Consider the following 7944-nt stretch of genomic DNA (forward strand, 5'->3'; position numbering starts at 1 on the left):
TCCTTAGTACATTTTATTTACTCACAGCAAATGAAGGAGGCGATGATCAGGTGAATGACAGAAATGTGTCTTTTTCAATAAAAGTGAATACAGGGAAGAGACAGTAAGTAGATGGAATGTGTTTTAAAAGAGATATTTTTAAATTTCCCATTTTATAAAACACACATTTTAATTGTTACTAAATGCTGCAGTTATAGCAGCCAAAACTTGAGTAGAAAAAGACATCACTTTTGATTTGAGGTGATGATCATGATATAGCTATGGAATAATTATGGCTTTAGATTTATTACATCAAACCACAAGAAATTGATTTTTATATATGTTAAAAACATTAAGAATCAGTCATTTTATATGATTCAACTTAAAGGAGACATTTAGTTAATGATCCAGATGAAGGTGTATGTGATAGAAGTGGATAGGGGTGGATCTTTTTAATATATACAATACATACATATATATGCATATATATTCTACCTTTGAATCTAACGGTCTGTTAAGAACTGTGCTAATGATAAACATTTTTAACATTGAATTTCAGGTTTAACTAATTATACTTGCCCTATAACTAGTGGTAGGTACATTATTCAGCCAATTTTTTTTTTTTTGGGCAAAAAATACAAACGTGAAAGAAGGGAATATATTCGATAGAGAAACAGTTACTAAGAAACAAAAGCCATATATACCTGTCCTGATCAACTCATAGGTCAGAGCTGATATTCTAAGCTGAGGCTTATAGCTAAGTTAATAAATATACACATCTACAATTACAAATGAATGCTTTTTAAGATGAATTGCTTTGCTCCATTAGCAAACTATCACTACATATGGACAAGTTAATTCATTACTCTAAGAATTCAGGGGCTAGATACTGCAGTACACATTAGGTTGGTAAGAAGAGGAATAAATAGCAAACAAGAATTAGTCAAACATGGCCTAATTTTTTTTTTTTAGTTTTCTATTTCCAACAAGCCCATTACAGAAAGAGCATTTTTTTAGAAGAAAACAATGTACTCATTCTGAATTATCCACTCTCCCCTCATCTCCAATTATTTTGTATAATTGTGCCCTCCATTAAAATTGATTACAGTTAAAAGTTTTTGATCAATAACACATGTTTTAGTTGGTCATTATGTTTAAAGAAAGAAAAATATGTACATATACATATATATTTGTGAATATATGTACAGAATTAACTGTGAGTTAAGCAGCTTTGCCTTAGATTTATGTAAAAACTTCTTAATTAGTACTTAAACCATATGAATGTAAATACAACCTGATACAGAAACTGGAAATATAGCACTTATTTCTAATAAATGTGAAATCAAAGTGATTCTGTAACATAGAAAGAGAGTTGGTGACTTTTGCATTTCAATATGCTCACTGATGTTCTGAAGAAGAACAACAGTCGCTATGTAAAAATTACTGAACCAGATCATGTCAAATTATTTAAGGAACAGATGTGGAGTTTTTATGATTCACCCAAGAGTAGCAAACACGTTATCGTTTCTAGAGTAAATACACTAAAACAATTATAAAGATGTCAAAATTCTGTTTTATTGCCCAATTCTGGTTTTTTTCAAAAGGCATGGGAGAAATTTGTCACACCTTTAGTTACACAGCAAATTTTGAACACTCCCTATTTATGTTTGGAAAAATTCTCATGTCATGACATTTTTCACTGAAGCAAAAGTCAGAAATTTGCTTTTGTAGCCTCTTTTTTAATAGCTAAAATATTTTGCAGTGATGTTGTCTTTCAAATTGTAAATATGGGACTCTCATCCAGAAAAGAACAATATAGGAGGCAAATTCCATACATATCCATCTTGTCTGGTAAGAGTGATGGCAGAATGACCTGGACTTCAAGGCCAGACATGAAAAACATTTTGACCTCCAGTGCCAGCGCCATGAAGGTGAGCTGTGGTGACTCCAGTTGTAGTCTTGCCAGTTGTAGAATCCTCACTGGAACATTCCCATGTTGGGATCTGTGGCCATTTAGTAGTTTCTGTGACTGACTTCATGACCCACCCAAAGATCCAAATGTCTTTTAGTAGACTCCATTTTTACTTCAATTAGTTTCCTCTTTTTTCCATTATTTTAAAAATTTCGTTAAAGAAATTTTTTGGTAGACCAGGTGCAGTGGCTCATGCCTATAATCCTAGCACTTTCAGATGCCCAGGAGGGAGGATGACTTTGAGGTCAATAGTTGGAGACCAGCCTGGGCAACATGGCATAATCCCATCTTTACGAAAATACAAAAATTAACCAGGTGTGGTGGTGCATGCCGGTAATCCCAGCTATTCAGGAGGCAGAGGCAAGATAATCACTTGAACTGGGGAGGCAGAGGTTGTAGTGAGCCCAGATCTTGCCACTGCACTCCAGCCTGAGCAACAGAGTGAGACTCTCTTTTGTTTTGTTCTGTTTTTGTTTTTTCAAAAGAATCCTCTTCATGTGAAAAGTTGGTGCCAAACATAATTACAGGCAATGGAGCCTCAAGGAAATAAAAATCCAGGGCTAGTTACCTGGTCTGATTATATTGCCAGGGTAAAAGAATTCATCTTGTATTGAAAGGATGTGATTCTTGCTGTCCCTGGCAGACAGTGATGAAAGGATTATTTAAATTTTCAACTATGGTCACTGATGTAATACATCTATACTTACAGTTTCTAGAGTTATGACATTGGCATAAGGAATACAAGCTCTGTGGGATAAACTGATTGCTTCTGATTGTACTCAGCCTTAGGGAAAGATAATGACTGCTTTCCCTAATTTCTCAACTCTTAGGATGATCTGATAAGTAGGAGTTGTCCATAGCTGTGCCACATGTAGCCCCAAATCAGGTCCAAAGATGGCTGAATTATAATGCTATTTGAATTGTCAGCTTCACCAAACTTTTATGTGAAACTCAGGGAATTATTGTAAAAGTGTGTGACCTGGAGAATAGGAATGGAGTTATATAGGAGGTAGACCATTCAGAATAGAGCCCACCCCCAAACCTCAATGATTTTCTGTTGCCAGCAATAGTTATTCCTCTCCCCCTCCCCCATGTGTCTGCTTCTATGTTGCTTAAATGCTCTACAATAACACACCTTGGGAAAGGACTTGCTGGGCCTGCCCTTACTCTTCAGCCCTCACCATGGCCTCGTTTCATGGTTCCTTTCAGACTCAAATTAGCTTCTGTTTGCTTGAGAGTAGTTGAAGTGGAGCAGACATATGAATTATTATGTCTCATGGCAAAATAATTGCAAGATTTTGCTAGATGATATTACTAAAAATGTCAAGAATGTCTATGGGAAGAAATCCTGGGGGTTTTAGAGCCTTAAAGACACAACATAGCATGAGAAGAGATATGCATAATTGTACTGGACATTCTGAATTCAATGCACTATTTAAAGGGTGGATAATTCTTCTCTGCAAAAGGCCACATAGTAAATATTTAAGCTTTAGAGACCAAATGATTCCTGTCATAACTATTCAACATTGCCATTGTAGTCAGAAAAGAGTTATAGATAATACAAAAATATCTATCCGTAAGGTCCAATAAAACTTTATTTATAAAAACAGGTAGTGGGCTGAGTTCGACATTCAGGTTGTAGTTTGCTGACCCCTATGGTTGCTCATACGTTACTAGTAATTATATTTACTGTGTGGTTGATTGAAAGCACTATCCCAGAGCAAACAAAAGCTAAATAAGTTTGAAATAACAAGTATTCCTTGAGAAGACATTCAAAAACTTTGGGAAGAATAGATTACAGATTTTCAAAAACTACCAGGCTAACTACAAAGGCCCTACTATGCGTCAAATGTATAACTGAGAAAGGGGCTTTATATACAGTTACATTGCGAAGATATTCCAGACTTGAACTGTTCATCACCATGGTGTCTCACCCAGTTCTTAGATTTCAACTATTATATAGTCCTAAAGCTTCCTGAATGAAACTTAAAGATATTATCATTAGGAAGAATCACGTTAAAACATGAGAGGTCTGCTGGAAATACTCCTTCTGACCTTTAAAGGTATCTAAGGTGAATTGTCATAGTAATTACACATGGGAGATTGGGAACTACTTAGAAAAATCAATTATTACTGGAAACTCTCCCTAGCTAACACAAATATGTGAGAAGCTGGTATATCACTGTCAATCAGCCCATAGAGATGTTTAACAGGGTTCTGGCAATTAATGTAACTGTGAAGTCCAGTTCAAGGTGCATCCACTTGATTCTGAATGTTGTGCTTATGTACTCAGTTACTGAATGTAGAGCTAGAATTATTCTGCGTAGCAACTTACAGAATCTACACATTCCCTGTCTAATTCATGGTTAGAGAGAGTCAAGTGGAAGCCCTGGAATCTCTCTTTTTCTTCCAATATAGTAAATGAAAACTCCTCCTAAATGTCTGAGAAAACTTCAGCCAATAGTGCCACTATCAGGTATGTGCAAAGTGTGTATCACGTATTGTTATTTTTCTTTCGCCGTTGCAAAAGACAGAATTATATAAGTTTATTGGATCTTCTTAAACATATTTAACTCCTCCTCCATATGTGTTTAGCTATGTTTCAGTGTGTTTGAGTAAATATATCTGGCACACAGTGTACAGATATTTATCTAGGAATTTATTTTTCTACAGTCAAATAAAGTATTTTTGAAAGTTTTTATATAAGAAGACCTTGTTTTTTGGCCATATAATCACAGAAATGTGTAAATTGTAAGGTGACATGTCAGTTTTGCCCATAAGGAGTTAAACACATACATATAATTCTATGGAGTACCATGATCACCTATTACTGTGATTGTATCATGCTAATTATAAAATGAGGTTAACAAGTAGTGGGTGCCCGATATATTTTGGTAAAATCTACAGAAGACAGAGACTGACAGATATATTACACTTTTGAATTTCTGGGTGTTCAGCTGTTGGAATGTTTTAGGAATTCCACTCCAGATAAAAGATAATTTATTAGTTCTTACATCCTTTAGCACTGCTTTTTGAACCATGGGGAGCAATGCTTGATGGACCTCTTTGACCTTTGGAAGCAATAAATATCACACCGCAATGTGCTGCTCAGATTCATTTCCTTAGTGACCCCAGACTCTTTCACTTTTGAGTGAACTCCAAAGCAAAAGAAGTCAGTCAAATTAAAATACATAACACAAATAGTTCTATGATCTTGCCCCAGTGCCCCAATAGGTCCAAGAAAACTTGAAGTATTTCTTATAAATTGCAATGCCAAATAGAAATTCTTTTCATTTCTAACACATCATGAATTTTTAAACATTATTTTTGGTTCTTGTTTTCTCTCTAGAGATAAGAATATATTCTTTGTGAAGGTAGAGTTTGCATCTTTTTTCTTTTATTTTCATTTGTTCATTGCTATACCTCCACGGCCTAGTCCAATGTAATAGCTCACAATGTAGTTATTCAGATAATAGTATTATAATGCTATATAGGAAAATTTAAAAGGTCATGGATTAAGAGGAAAGGAAGGCCACGTGGTCAGGTACAAGGACATCGTTTTTGTACTTGCTTAGGGAAGAATTCTGTCAGACATGAATCTTTAACAGATCCCTGGATAAAGTGTGAAAGAGAATCATGGAAATGTTGGGAAGAAGTTACTCCAGGCAGAACGATATGAGTTTGAAAGTTCCTGAGGTAAGGTGAGCTTTGTGTATTTGAGACAAAGTGGAAAAGACAAATTATTTGGTAAGGCAAAGGAAGATGAGCATGGTCAGATATAATTTGGAGAAGTGGGCAAAAGCTAGATCATATGGGAGTTTGTAGAGCATGGTGAGGAGTTTGAATTTATTGTTAAATAGTATAGGAAGTCACTAGATTTTCAAATAAGATATTTATGTGATCAGTTTTACCTTTTAGAAGATTTACTTGGTTTCTATATAGAAAATAACTTGAAAGAGTGTTAATAGCAGGTGGAGGACCAATTAGGGCAAAGCTGTTGTATGCAAAGAAGAGTTGATGACGGCTTAATTCAGACTGGTGTTGGTGTTGGAGTGGGCTAGGGCGGAAGTGTTAGTCATCATGGCAGTAGTATTGAGCAGTGTAGTTGTGGATGTGGTCATAGTAGTAATGATCGTGAATGGAGTAGTCGGAGGCCAGGGTGATAGTGGTGGTAGTATTGGAGGTAATGGTCATTGTGGAGGCAATAATAGCACTGGTGTTGTTTTCTCTACTACCTCTTTTGTGAAATAGGGATAGGTGCCTCCTAGGATGCCTAGAAGAATTAAATTAGCTAAAACATTAAAAGAATTAGAAATGTGCCATAGCCAAGTGAGCACACAATAAATGATGACTGACCATAATATTTTGTCTCCAAAACGACCAACTTCAATTACTTGTTCCACATTTGAATTCTATGGAATATGCCCACTCACACCAACTAAAATTATTTTCTATGGCAACAATGAATCATACATCTTCTGCTGAATATGATTTATTCTTTTCTGAACAATATATTTTAAATGAGTAATTCACCTTGCTGAGACATTCTAGTCCACATTTTGAACTGATTAATGCATACCTTTCAAAGTGCATTTAATATTTCTTATGACATTTGAAGGTTATTCCATCTGTCAACAAAAAAGAGTATCTTCTTATTAATAAACCCCTTCCCCATCAGTCTTCTCCAATCATATAGCATTTGATTATTCATTTACTTATGAGAATAAATTATTTTGAAAAATGCAGTAATAGATGTATGCCCAATATAATACAGGACACATGTCTGTATTCATATGGGTCAATCTAATAATTTTGTGATCAGGAGAAGTATGAACAGTTGTATTATCTCAGTTAGAAATGAAAAGAAGTCCAACAAGTGTTACCACACCATCTTCAACACTTCACTTACCATACTGTTTCCAAAAACAAACAAATAAAACAATATCTCAGGGGTACTTCAATTTTTCTCCTTAGGAATTTTCAAAACACTTATATAACATTTAAGACACAGTGGTGTTTCCTTCTTATAGTTTCTCTGTTTGGATCAAAACTATAAAAAGAAAAATAGAAAAAGGGTACACAACACTTGGTAAAATTGAAAGTATTTCCATTATTTTAGTCATGGGGAACTAATTACAAGCATAATTGTTACATGTGTAATTTGTCTTTGTTAGGATGAATAAGCCCATTGTGCATATGTGTTTTCTTTTAATCAAAGGCAACTGTGCCAGTCAGTATACCTATTCTCTTTTTTGAAGGAAAATCATCAGATTCCTTCATCTTGACAGGTAGAACATTCTGGAATAAATAGACAAAGTAGACATATAAGTCAGTTTCATCCCAAGTAAATTTAAAGTAGGAGCAATTAATCAATAATGAGGTAATGGAATTTTAGATGAGTTTCAGGGCTGATGTGGGTTTTGTCATGTTAATGTCACCATGTATAACTGGGAACATCTGCTGTCTGCCTTATTCTGTATGATAATATGGAACTTCATATATCTATATAATAACACACTAAGTCTTGTTACTTAGAAGATCTTAACTACAGTCAAGTGAATGCTCTATGACAGTGAATGATTGGTGAGCCTTAGTTAATCTCTGCATATGATTTACAATCCTGTCTAGCATTGTTACACATAATATCCCTAGGAAGTAACATGGAAGGAACGTACTAATGTTTTATTTTCATTTCTTGGTACAGTTCCTGATTTAATGTAGAGGTTTGTAAAATACCATTTTCCTATTTTAACATGTGCTTTCAAGTATATTGTAGTCCTCCAGTAATGACACAGTTTCACATAAAAAATTCCATTATACATGTGAATGAATTATAGCATCATTTTAAGGATAAGATGTTGCAGGTATACAGACCTGAATTCAAACTCTGTTTCAGCAACCTATCATTTCTTGACCTTGGATAAATTATGTAATCTGAGACTCGAAGTCTTCAATCAAAAGAGGTGTGTTAAGGTTTATTGAGGAAACATACA

The sequence above is a fragment of the Mandrillus leucophaeus genome, unplaced genomic scaffold, assembly GCF_000951045.1.
Source record: "Mandrillus leucophaeus isolate KB7577 unplaced genomic scaffold, Mleu.le_1.0 Scaffold31, whole genome shotgun sequence".
Classification (NCBI taxonomy): domain Eukaryota; kingdom Metazoa; phylum Chordata; class Mammalia; order Primates; family Cercopithecidae; genus Mandrillus; species Mandrillus leucophaeus.